Source organism: Chionomys nivalis, chromosome 23 (genome assembly GCF_950005125.1).
Source record: "Chionomys nivalis chromosome 23, mChiNiv1.1, whole genome shotgun sequence".
Classification (NCBI taxonomy): Eukaryota; Metazoa; Chordata; class Mammalia; order Rodentia; family Cricetidae; genus Chionomys; species Chionomys nivalis.
In genome coordinates, this window is record NC_080108.1 from 30,456,484 (window position 1) to 30,470,528 (window position 14,045).

At 42.9% G+C, this 14,045-nt stretch overlaps 1 protein-coding gene across 1 annotated transcript in view; it reads left to right on the top strand.

Annotated features, from left to right (window-relative positions):
- Gabrb3 (gamma-aminobutyric acid type A receptor subunit beta3) overlaps positions 1 to 14,045 on the top strand; it is a 234,693-nt gene that overhangs the window by 13,434 nt on the left and 207,214 nt on the right. The gene's annotated exons all lie outside the window — the stretch shown is intronic.

Here is a 14,045-nt window from a genome sequence, read left to right on the forward strand (position 1 = left end):
TAGTTCAGTTAAGCTGCTGCCCCATGTCTTCTTGCCTTTCTCCTTCATTCCAAGACACTTGAGGTTTAGAAGATGGCTTGACTCCCATGTACGGGCACTGAGCCATCAAAACAAACACAGAGAGCTTTTGATTGTCCGTGTTTTGTAGTCTATGACCAGTTCAGTGTCCCTGTGTAGGCTTTTCCCATATCACTTCAGAGATACAAGACTGCTGAGCCCAGGATATGTTACTGGTCCAGGATAGTTACTGAAGAAATTCGCGAGAGTGTGCTCATGTGAACTCAGGAGTGAGTATGTCATTGGTGAGTTTAGGAGTCGATCATGATTAATTCATGAGAGACAAAGGCCGTGGTGTCGAGAGTGGAAGAAGATTTCAGTGCTGGACGGCGTGCGCTGAGCTATGTATAGTCAGCCGTTACCAACAGCATTTCTGCAAAGCGACTTGGTGAAAAATAGATAAGGCCACAAGCTAAGCAGTTCTTAAACGCATGTGTATTCTCACAGATATGTAGCCTGGAAGTATGAGATCAAGGTGCTGACAGATGCAGGGCCTGGTAAGGGGTTCATAGTTCACAGATAAAGATGACTGGGGTCTCACATGGCAGAGGGACCAGAGCCGCTGGGTCGCGTCTTCGGAAGGCACGAACTCAAAAGGCTTTAGCAAGGGCACGTGCTAACTTGACACTTTTAAGGCTGTGGCAGGAGCCTCATGAGATCTGGGTTAGCCTGGACTATCTGGTTAGAACCTGTCTAAAAGAAAGGTATGTGTTGGAGCTGGGTTGATCTCAACCACGGGGAATGCCATCATGATCTAAAATCTTTAAAATAACTCACTGCCCAATACTGGCATCTGGAGACCCAGGTATCTGCCTTCAAACTCGAGGAGAGAGGATATCACATTTACTTCCAGAAGATCGGAAGGGCACTGAAATGACTTAAGTTAACTTAAGAAGTTACGGATGAAATAAACATTGAAAAATGATAGCAAAAATCATTGTGGCGGGGATTTTGTTTGTTTCATTACTTAGATCACTGGGTTATCTTGCCAGACTTAATTAGAAAATAGAATTATAGTTGTCTTTTAGTATCCATGAGGGATTAGTTCAAGGAACCCCACAGCTTCTAGAGTTTAAGATCCTCAAATCTTTCCTACGGACCGCGAACGCTGTATTACATGCAGGTGGCATGTGCCTTTCTTGCCACATACTTAAGCAATGCCCAGTTTGCTGGATTTATTTGTAGTCTATTCCAGACTGGCCTGGCCTGGAACTCCAAGTCTTCTGGAGCATAGGAATAACATGTCTGTATTTCTTATAATACTGAATGCATTGTAGATGGTATTACCCTGTGGTTGTTACTCTGTATTGTTCAGGGGACAGTGCCAGGAAGAAAAGTCTACATATTTGGTGACAGGTGAAGATGTGTTTTGTTTTTTTCTAAGTAGTTTCCTGTCCATGGTATGTGCAGTCCACAGAAGCAAACCCCATGGTTCTAGAGGGTGAACTCATTTATACTACACATTTAAACTCTGTTTATTTCTGTTCTTCCTGGTTTCATCCTTGACAAAACTGGAACCATGAATGTGCTGTTGCCATGGTCCTCTTGCCGTCCTATGGACAGCTAATTAGGGTACATGACCTCCAGGAGAGCGGCAGCGCCAAAGACGCCTGTGCTGTAAGCCTGGGTGACACCGCTGGCACATGCCAGCTGGAGGAAAGCTGGAAGGACTGGGTAGGTCAAAGGGCGGGTGCTGCCTCTCTCTTATCTGGGGTGAAACTTTGCTGAGCTGAGCACTCACACAGGTTTTGGTGCATGCCATACAGAATATTATAATGAATTTCATATTTCTTTGTTGCTTTTGTTTTTGCTTTTCGTTTTTCCTGTTTTGGAGACAGTGTCTTTTTATGAGAGCCCAGATTGGCCTTCAACTCCTGATCCTCCTACGTCAGTCTTTTGAGGTTTGGAATCACTGGCACACACCTGCACCTCATGCAAGGGTTCTAGACTGTTTAACTCCGTGTCAGTCCCTGTAAGGTGTCCTCAGTTTTCACGGAGGACTCACATGTTAAGACAAAATGCCTCTCCGTTAGGAGTTCATACTTACCGTACATGTACTGCCTTAACAAAATCATTCCTATTATTTTCCAAAACCGAAAGAGCCTTGTCTCACAAAGAAAAGAATTTGAATATCTAGAAAAATATAATTGCATGCATTAAATTTTTTATGGACATTTAACAAATGCCTATCACTGCTAAACATATCTATTAAGGGCACCATCATTCGTGCTTTTAATGCTATAAATAATTTGAGACTCCTAAATATTTTTGTGAATCATTTAAGTGTTAGATACCATTCCCTTGCATATCTCAATGACATATTTTAATTGTTTGTGCTCTTTTAAATGATATCCACTTATTTATTGGCATGGGTTTTTGTTTGTTGTGCACACGGAGGTCAGAGGATACCCAGTCTGAGTTGTTTTCTCCTTGCACTGTGTGAGTCCCAGGTCTAGAACTTAGGTTTCAGGCTTGGCAGCAATTGCCTGTACCCACCATCTTGAGGAGTCTCCCATTGTTGGAGATATAGGTCGGGCGAACATCACTTACTGTATTGTGAATCAATTTCTTTGAATGTATTTTATCCTAAAGAATTACTGAATCAAATCAGTTTTTAAGGTTTTTTAAAATATATGTAACCAAAAAGCTTTTCATACCAGAGCTCTCCATTTGGGCTTCCTGTTGAATTGCCTAAGAATATTCTATTATATTCTATTATTATAAAATAAATTTCTGTTTTTGAATAAAAAGAGGACAGTATTCTGTGAAAATTATGGGATTTAAAGACAAAATTAAATTCCATCCTCAAACTAGTCTTAATTTTACCATTATTTAAATTCAGATGGAGTCCCACTAGTAGCAATAAAGCATATATAACTTAGTCTTATATTTAAATTAATTTTATCTGAATTTTATGTTCGGTATTCTGAGAGATAAAAGCAATAGAGAGCACAGTTTAACCTTGTCGCTTGGAATGAATTAGAATCAAGGTCTATTTCCCCAAATAAATTTTACACAAGAAAATAGCAATTTTCTCCGAAATCGTGCTTTGCAATCAGAAGCTGCAATTGACTATTTTCATTTGGAGGACCGGGTTCCACCAGGACACTGGGATCTCGGTTAAATTGCAGGATTAATCTCAGAAGCTGAGTAGAGTTTTGCTCCTTTGGACTGGTGGAGAAGATGCAGTGAAACTGAGGGTGGAGTCATTGTAGTGCCAGAGAAGTCTCTTATCACATAAGCCACCCGGGAGAAAAGCCTGGTGGGTGTCAGTGCCTTGCTCCCGGTCAGAAGCACCGCCATGTCGCCTGGCCTGCAGTCAGCCACAGCCAGCTGGTTATTTGGAGGAGTTATTCAATGACCCATTAGTGTACTTTGCCTATGCAAGTAACATTTTGAGAGACACATTTCCATGTAGTTAATGAGAAAATAAAAAGTCAGACATCCCTTAATATGATTCAAAGTTTGGTCTACTGATGCAGAAAAAAAAATGCTTAGAAGCTATTAACACTTCATTGGAAAGGGAATTTGGATGGGGTTGGACTTACCATTTTTTCCTTCCGACTTAGATATCAATCCTTCACCTTGCCCAGGAAAAAGAGCCCCTTACCTTTTTGTTTTTGTTTTGGTTTTCTTTCTTATTTCCTTTTTGTTTTTCTTGTGGCCTAGGGGCATCAAGGTCCCACATTGACCAAAGGCTCTCTTTTATTTATTAGAAGACCCTTTATTAATAGTATTCTGAACTCTTTCTCTGTTTCCCATCCTTTCTGATCCTTCTGCTCTTTCAGAAGTTTTAGGTTGATAGTTGGGCAAAGTGGTACATGCCTGTAGTCCCAGCTCTTTGTAGCTTAGGCAGGAGGATCATGACTTTAAGGCCAGCTTGGTTCACAGAATGAGACCCTGTCTAACAATGAAAAGAAAGAGAGAAAGGAAGGAAGGAAGAAAGGAAGGAAGGAGGGAGGGAGAAGGAGGAAGGAAGGAAGGAAGGAAGGAAAGAAGGAAAGAAGGAAAAGAAAGAGAGAGAGACAGAAAGAAAGAAAAAAAGAAAGAAAGAAAGAAAGAAAGAAAGAAAGAAAGAAAGAAAGAAAGAAAACTTTAGTCCAACTTGTCCTTAAGCCCAGGCCTTGCCTCAGCTGTAGACAAAGGAAACTATCTCAAGATTTTGTTGAAGCCATGAACTTGTATGGCCTTGACTAGACCAACCTTCAGAAGAAAAAACAAAAGCCACTCAGAGAATCCTCACAAATCTCCACGCCAGAGAAGAATGTTTCTCGGCACAGGTATCCCCCAGGAAACACGCTTATTACTTTATGGCCATCGTCTTCAGCAGTCAGAAGATCCTTTGTATTTCAAGCCTCCTTTGCCTGTTCTCCTTCCTTAGAGTTGAAGGCAAATTTCTTTTTCCCAAAAGATTGAGAGCATTAGCAGTTTACTCCTCTGCCTCCCTGCCCTGCCTAGCCTCAGGGAGTTCTCAGCCTCTCCTCTTCTTCATCCCTGTAAGGAGTTCCTCCTTCTGCCTGTGAGTCTGCCTTTCTTCTATCCATCCTCCTGGTCTGCTTTTCAGCACCATGCTTGGGGGTAACAAATACCTTTACAAAAGAGGTGGAACAAACCCTTTGTTCACCCACTATCACCAACTGACTTCTTTTTATAGGTCTCCTTCCTTGATCTTAGATTTCTGGGTACTGTTTCTGAACCAGTATCAATGTACGGCCTGATCTGGGCCCTTTTTGTTGCCTAGCCTGCCCACGTTGGTCCTTACCTTGTCATTTAGTCCTAAGAAAATGAAACTGCATCTCTGTCCTCTTTTCACCAATATAATATCATAGTGGCTTGCCTGCTAATTTAGTTAAGCATCTGTAGTTTCCTGTGTGTACCCAATGTCATCACCTTCTCCCTCCCACTGCTTCTAAGATGTGAACTCACTGACAGCCTGACTGCCCGAGACCTGGCAGAACTGTCTAACTGAAGTAGTACTGAGGAGTGCCAGGAAGCAGGGAAAAGGACTGCCTCAGCAGTCCAGGGATGGGTACCCAAGGCCTGGGGAGTGAACATCTGATCAGCCCTTGATGCTTGCAGCAGCACCCGTACCAGATGGCAGAGCAGGAAGCCTGGAGGTTCTCATTGGGCATGGAGCTTCTACCTTTTGGTGAATACATGACTGAGCTTCTTTCAGAGAAAATTCTAGAGCAAGGAAGAACAAGAGACACTTTAAATAGGAGTGTTAGAATTTTGATGGAGGATGACATGGCCAGAGCCAAAAACCAAACCACACCAAAACAAAAAAGACCCACTCTCCAAGCCAACACCGAGAGTCACCAAGTCACCAGAATGAACATGGAGCCAGATATTCGTCCAAGGGGGGCAACATTTCAGTTACAGGGGACAAATGTTCTGGAAATCTTCCAAAACCATTCTGCCAGCTAGGGACCAAGCATGGGTCTGCATGGTGGCGAGGCTAATTTGAAAGGTTGTCGTATAGAGATGGCCATGAGATAACAGGTGTGCTCATTAGTGTGATTTAATTATCTCACAGAGTGTGTGTATGCAAATACCATGCTGTACATCATAAATACAGTTGATCTTCTAATACGGGAGCTCTACTTCCATGAACTCAAACAAATGTGGACTGAAATAAAGAAGTCAATAACATACCAATACAAAAGTAGAAATTTAAAAAACGCAGCACACCATAACAACAATTCCTTATCATTTACATTGATTGCACAATTTAAGAAGTTATCTGGAAGTGACCTGAAGTAGGTTAGGAGGGTTTGAGTAGTTTGTGTATATTATACTATCTTCTAGAAAGGGAGTGAACATATGTAGGTCTTTTTAAGGAACCTCCTAGAATCAATAGATACCGAGGAGTTACTTTATAAGCAATTTTTATTTGTCAATTAAAACTGTACATGTTAAAAAAAAAAGGCTCATGGGTGAGAGAAAAAGGTAGCAGGTGAACTCACTAGAAGGTGGCTATGGGTCTCTCCTCCTGCCAACACTGTCACCCAGGTAAAGACATGGTTAGCATGAACCCAGGAGAGAGTACTGCTCCTCTGCCTGGTAAGCAACATTGAGTGGTTGAACTGAAAATATGTATATCAAATGGTGCTTTTAAAAAAATATAGGACAGCCAGGCATGGTGGCTTCAATCCCAGTATTTGGGAAGCAGAGAGTTCAGTTCTATGAGTTCAGGGCCAACCCAGTCTACATGGCAAGTTGTAGGAGGAGGCTGCATGTTGGTTCCTAGCTGCCCGGCTAGCTTAGACCGAAAATAATCACCCAGAAACCATATTATTTAAATCACTGCTTGGCCTATTAGCTCTAATTTCTTATTAGCTAACATATTAATTAACATATTAATTCAACCCATCTCCATTAATCTGTGTTTTGCTATGTGGCAGTGGCTTACTGGCAGTTTAGGCATTTCTGACTCTGGCGGTGGCTCCATGGCATCTCCTTGACTCCACCCTTCTTTCTCCCAGCATTCAGCCTAGCTTTCCCTGCCTACCTAAGTTCTGCCTTGCTATAGGTCCAAAGCAGTTTTTTTATTCATTAATGGTAATCACAGCACACAAAGAGGACTCCCACATCAGCAAGTTCCAGGACAGTCAAGGCTACACAGCATGACCTTGTCTTAAAAACAAAAATCAAAACGAAACAACAACAAAAAGTATAGAATAGTTTACTTGTTGGGAGGAACCAGGGGCCACCTCACCTAAAGGCCTACATTTAATATTTATCTTTCTCTTCTTGCCGGACATCTATTAACAATTGTGTAGAGTACCTGGGAATTAGCCGTATAAGTCGGCATTCTAAGCTTACTGAACAGGATCCAAGTGCCTAGTTTTTATTCCTATAAACAAACCGTCTTAATTACTTTTGTGTGGCTATGAGGAGACACCGTGAGCAAAGCAACTTATAACTGAAAGCATTTAATTGGAGGCTTGCTTGCAGTTTCAGAAGGTGGGCCTTGACCATCGTGGTAGGAAGCATGGCAGTAGACAGGCAGGATCGACAGCACTGGAGCTGTGGCCGAGAGCTTACATCTAATCCACAAATAGCAGGTGGAGAGAAAGAGACTGGGCCTAGCCTGGGCTTTTGAAACCTTAAAACCTATTCCTAATGACACACCTCCTTCAACAAGGCTAGACCTCCTAATCTTTCCCCAAAATGATTCTCCCAGCTAGAGACCAAGCATTCAAACCTTTGTGCCTGTGGGGACCATTTTCATTCAGATCACAACAGCCAACCTGCAATCAGCAGAAAAAGAAGTTAACTGGACCATAAGACACCTGGAGAAGAAAGACTCCCCGGATTCAGGCAGTAGGCTCCTATCTCAGAGTGGCACAGGGCTCTCACGAAATGTCACTTGGATTTATCATCGGCTTTTCCCCAAGGTGTTTTGAAAATATCGGGGTGTGAGGAAAAGTAGGAGCCAAATGTCCACCTACACACGAGGAGGATGAGAGTTGTTGGTAAGAATCCAGGTCTCAGGAACCCTGTCTAGAGAGTGCAGCTTCAGCAGGAGGGAGGGTGGCTCCTGACACTCCGCTCCTGGGCCATTTTCCAAGACTGAGCTCAGAGTGTTGGGTCCTGTGAGCATCTGTCCACAGTTGGCGTCACACATTGCCACTTACCTCCGCTTTGATCTCCCCACTGAATTTTTTTTCCAGTTGATGTTCAAAGGGTTATTTTATTATTAATATTTGATTAAAGTGAATTGTAAAATATACTGTACTTTGTTAAAAAGAGGGATCCTGTGAATTCTGGAGAACTTTGTCGTAGGAAACGCTTCTTCCCCAGCTTCCTCAGGTGAAGTCTGCAGAGGTGCCGACTTTGGCTCATTCTAGGCAGCATCGAGTCTGTGAGTTTCAACTATAGTTCTTGGATGTTTCATAACCTAGGAGGATTACAGAACCTAACTAAAGCTGAGTGTGCGACCCACATCTGCAAAAGGATCAAGAGTTCAAAGCCAACCTGGGCCACATAGCAGGAGCCTGTCTCAAATAAAACAAAATCAGACAAATTAAGAGTCTATTTTTTTCTTATGGTGGTGGTAGTGAGGATGAAAATATGGTAGAAAGTTGGGCTGAAAATATGCCAAATCTGTCATTTTTAAAAAATGCCTTAAAGAAAAATAAGATGATAACCCAATGACATTTGGAGAGAAATGAAATTTGGAAAATAAATAACTGATTTCTAAAGTTTCTGACTTCTAGTGAGTTATTGACAAAAGTACAGTGTGTTATTCTAATTTCCTGCCTGGGATAGAGTTTGAAAGAGCTCACTTTTAGGGGCTTGTGCTTCAGATGGGCCCAAGTTTCTCACACTTCTGTAATGTTTATGAGATGAGCAGTTTCTGAAGCTTCTCTCTTGGAGGAAACTGCTAAGTTAAGGCTCGCTTTAAAATTGTCTCTTCATGTTATTGGAACCCTCAGACCATGAACAAGCTGGTCCTCGTCATAGAAGTAGCTTATTTACATTTAATGCAAACATGTTTTCTCTTAAAATTTTGAAAAAACCTTGGACCTGAAAATGGTATTAGGTAATTTCCGGCAATTTCCTTTCCTCTATGTAGTCCCTGCTATATACCTTCACTTGCTCTGTCTCAAACTCAGTGATTCTATTTTTTTAGTTGTTGAAGTTAAGCTGTGTGTGTGTGTGTGTGTGTGTGCGTGCGTGTGTGCATGCGTGTGTATGTATATATGTATGTATGTATTTTATTTAATCTTGATTTGCTGCTCTCTGTGTAGCCCGGTTGTCATTCGTTCAACTAAGGTCTAATGATGTCAGCACACTTGCCAGGTCTATTGCTTAACACAAAGAAAAGGGAGTTTTTAAATCACAATGTGTGTGTGTGTGTGTGTGTGGTGTGTGGTCCATATGTGCCAATGTCCACATGTCGAGGTTGGTTTATGCTAAACTACTGGCCCTTGGGCTTCAGGAGCTTCTCCTATCTCTACCTCCATTTTTCTGCCATAGGAATACTAACCGTTATGTGTGGGGACCACAGACTCGAAGCTAGCATCGTTCTCACCAACCTACACTTATTTTTACAACAAAAAAGTTGAGGCTATGTTGCTCTGCAGGTCCCTGGTTTGAGCAGGGAAGCCGTATCTTTGTTGAGCTGGCCTATCTGGAAAGCACTGGAAGGACTGTGTCTAGAGGTGAAGGGATCATAAACAAGCCGACATCAGGGAGTACTTCATCTTAGGAAGCAGTTCCCAGAAAGTCCCAATTCACCCTACAGAACATTTTCCAGCACTGTGGGAAGTGGGAAATGGACCGAACTAAACTGAATTTAAATAAACTTCACCTCCAACTTCTCTCTCTCTCTCTCTCTCTCTCTCTCTCTCTCTCTCTCTCTGTCTCTCTCATGGAGATGTTAATGAGCAGGAACAAAAGGTAGAAAAATGGGACAGGAGATACTTCTAGGGGGTGGAGAGATGGCTCAACTTTCTACTCTTCCAGAGGACCTGAGTTCAGTTCCTACCACCCCCACAGAGGCTCGGTTCCAAAGGATCTGACTTTTCTGGTTTCCGTGGGCACCAGACATGCACTCATATACATAAAATCAAACATTTAAGAAAGTATTTCTAAACAGACTTTCAATTCTGGGTGAGGATAGAGGAATGTCATCTCTCTCTGGTTCTCATCACATTGGTTAAACGATCTGATGTGACCTGGACATGACATGGTTAGTGGGTGAACATGGGAATGAGAGTGTGAAGGAAGGCAACTTCCCTAGGGCCCTCCCTGTGTCCGAGACAGCATGGTGGCACGCGTGCCAATAGAGAAAAATAAACCAGAACCATCCCTTCCATAAAATGAATCTGTCCATGGAATCCTATGGACATTCTAGAGCTGTTAGCCTCTGGCACCGGGATCCACACTCATGGGGGATTGCTCAAGAGATGTCATATTCTGTGTTGTAAAACAAAGTCAAGATGTTTTAAAGATTCCTATCAAACAGTTCCTGTTTTCCAATCATCTTGGAGACCAATGATGAAAAGATAGAATGAAATCTCCAGACGATAGAAAACAGATAGATAGATAGATAGATAGATAGATAGATAGATAGATAGATAGACCATGATCTTTAGGTGCACAGGGGAATTTCAAGGGGAGTACTGCTGTACGGAAGTGAGTACATCACAGCTGGGGACAGTTGAAAAGAGAGAGTGACGGCACTAGGTGCTTGAAGGGAAAGCTTTCAGCCTAAGTCTTCCTCTTTGGCAACGCGGGAGCAATGTCAAGCTGAATGAAGCAGTTGGAAGTCAAGATACAAACAGGAGTACATGGACTGAAGGGCAGGGCACACAGCTCAGTGGCAGAGTGATCCACTAGCCTATGTCTGAGACTCTTTGAGTTCCATCCCAGGTACCCAAACCAACCGCACAACCCAAGCCAAGAACAATCGAAACGGAAAGCTGCAACCAAAGCAGAGAATGTTGACCAAATAGAATTTTGGCTTAAAAAAAAAAGGACAAAGAGCCCATGAACTTCAGGCAGAAGAGAAAGGGGCAGTGCAGGCATCAGAAGCTCCGGAAGTGACCTGCAGGTTCTGGAGGTGACTGAGGATTTAGAATGCTGTGACCGCTTTACGTATGTTTGTACTCAGTACCTAAGAAACAATAGATCCAAGTACTGAACAGCCACCAGTTAGGAGTTTGGTTGGTGGAGTGTTCATCTGGCGTGCCTGGATCCCTGGTCTCCCACTCCGACAGCACACAGGTACAGGGGCTGGGGGACTCATGCTCACATGCAGGAGACAGAAGCAAAAGTAGGAGAGAAAGGCAGAGGTAAAAGGTCATCATTGAGTACATATGACGTTGTAGACCAGGCTGGGCCACAGAAGACACCATTTCAAACAGAAAAAAGAGAGATCCTTGAGAATAAAAGAGGGAAATCTTTAGTGGTGGAGATATGAGACCCAGATGGGCCAGCTAGCTCGGATCACCTGGTCATATTCAAACCCACGAGAGACCCTGTCTCAAAACAGAAGATTATTTGTATGAAGTGAATTCCAGTGCGCTCTCTCTCTCTCTCTCTCTCTCTCTCTCTCTCTCTCTCACACACACACACACACACACACACACCCTAAACAGGGGGATATATAAATGACTAAAATTTCAAGGTGAAACTGATAATCTGAGTGATCCAATAATGACTGAAGAACGTGAACTTGTAATTAGAAGTACTAGAAAAAAAAGGGGTGGGGCTGGAGAGATGGCTCAGTGGTTAAGAGCATTGCCTGCTCTTCCAAAGGTCCTGAGTTCAATTCCCAGCAACCACATGGTGGCTCACAACCATCTGTAATGAGGTCTGGCGCCCTCTTCTGGCCTTCAGGCATATGCACAGACAGAATATTGTATACATAATAAGTAAATAAATATTAAAAAAGAAGAAGAAGAAGAAGAAGAAGAAGAAGAAGAAGAAGAAGAAGAAGAAGAAGAAGAAGAAGAAGAAGAAGAAGAAGAAGAAGAAGAAGAAGAAGAAATCTCTGGGCCCAGATAATTTCATTGAAAATTCTAAAGTTCATTTAAAGAATTAACACTGATAACACGCAATCTTTTCTAGAAAATAGAAGAAGAAACAACCATTTTCTAGCCTTTCTATGAAGCCAGTGTTCAGACCATGGAAAGTACCCACGGGGAAATGAAAAACACACTCTCAAGGTTGGCACGAAAGACCCGAATAAAATATTCCCAAATCATGTCCATCAAGATGTTGATGAACTATGTGCTCTGACCCAGCATGACCTTTTCTAGGTGTGCAGTGAATGGCAGTCAATACGTGCACGTCAATAGGCTAAAGGCGAGAAGTGGCAGACGTAAAATATACTGGAGAAGGGCAGTAGCCGTTTGTGAAAACATCCTCACCCCGTGCCTTCTGTTTCACACGAATCTGCTTCCAGTGGCCGCTTTCCTCCCCGAAAATGTGAGCTTTATCATCAGACCTTCTCTCTCCCAGCCCCCAGAGTGAGCACTGAGAGCAAAAGGCATGCCGAGAGGAGAGAGAAGGAAAACAAGCCCTCTCTGTCTGGGCTCTGGCTGTCTACAGAAAAATCCCAAGGACTTTAAATAAAACCTCCTGGAGCCAATAAGTGAATTCCGCAGGATGGCAATATCCAGTAACCACCTAGAAAATCATGTCTGTATGCTGATAAGGAATTTGTGGCAATAAGTGTAGAAATACACAACATTTGGCCACTCCAAGAAAAGGAAATCCTTAGATATATGCTTAGGAAAACAGTGCAGAATGTGTGTACGAGCCTGGTTAAGTGGGAAACTTTCTGTTTCCTTAAGTTGCAAAACCTGCCACAGTAAGCATCAAGTCTCTTCAAGTTGGCTTACTGGTGTTATGAAATCTCTGTAACATCCCAGCAAGGCATGTATTTATTTATTTCTTGTAGGCGTGGTCTCATATTGATTTGGAAAGGTACAAGAGCAAGTATGGCTGGTATCCCTGAACAGGAAAACTTGGCAAGGCACCTATGCAAGACTGCAGAATACTGTAGAGCCAGGGGAACTGTGGCAAGACATTACCAACCAAAAGACAGGGATGCAGACTAGTGGATGGGAACAGAGAGTTTAAAGATGGTTCTACACAAGAATTCAACCAGTATTATTTTTTCTAAACTTTTGCTTAATCTTTTAATTAAAATATTAGTTTATCTCTTTGAGAATTGCATACAGATATATAATGTGTCTTGGTTATATCCACCCCTCACTCTCAACCCCAAGTCAATGCTGGGATTCCTCCCCGGTCATATCTCTCTCCTGATTTATGTCCTCCCTTATAGTTAATTAATGAATGAATATTTTAGAAATTCAAGGAAGCTATTTTTCAGCATTTAGGAGGAAGAATAAAAAGGCAGGCAATCTTGGTACATCTGATGCAACTGGGAGGAGGGAGAAGAGGAAAGAGAGAAAAAGAAAGCAGGCAGGCTCAGCACTGACAATCTGGGAGTAGCTTCCCAGCAGGCTTGTGATAGAGTTCAACCAGTTTTTAAGAAGGGATTGAAAGCAATTCAGTAGTGAAGCAAAGCGATGTCAATCAAAGCCTGGACTCCCACACGACCTCCCACAAAATGGGTGGGAAATGAGAGTGTCTTGACAGCCTGAGGCTAGAAGGGGAGCTCCCAGCACTAACACCCCATGCCTAGGTCGTTAAAACAACAATTAGGAGACAGGACTGCGGATTACAAGACTCTATGAAGATGGTTGAAGGGCTGAGCTCTCTATTCATAGAAAATATCTGTGATCCCGTTCTTCATGAAGGATTTGGATCTGGAACACATGAATAATCACAAAATTCAGCCATCACCATGAAGCCAGTCTCTAGTCTTCGGGGGGGAAATCTTTGAGAATTTCTGTGCTTTATTTTAGTGTTGACTATCGCTAGTCAGTTTTAGGTTAGATTCACGATCAGTCTGATGAATAGCCTCAGGTAGACTCTGTTCTTTTTATGTGCCTCATTCAGAGGCCTCAACACTGTGTGAAGTGGGTGTTTTTATTTGTTTATTAAAAATTCCCACCTCCTCCCCTCTTCCCATTTCCCTCCCCCTTTCCGCTCCCCCTCCCTCTCCAGTCCTAAGAGAAGTCAGGGTGCCCTGCCCTGTGGGAAGTCGACCTGGATGGAGCGGGGAGGGCCTTGGACTTCCCACAAGGAAGTGGTTTCTTTTAAGGTTGTGTTGAGCCTGAGTACAGTGGTAGGGCAATTCAGGACCTTGGACCTTGTGTTCCAGTGAGGGGCGTGCCCGCCTCCAGCTCCTCTGTTCTCAATTCGCTCCTCTGTTCTCAATTCGCTCTCCTTTACTAGCCGGGGAGACTGCAAATGCAGTTTGTTTCCCAGATTCCTGGAAAATGCCTGGTGACCGCCTCAAGTGCAGGGTTGCTGGTGCTGTTTGCATGCATTTGTTCATCCCTGGGGATCAACCTGATCATAACTTTGACTCAGTTTCTTGTTGGATAGAGATCAAG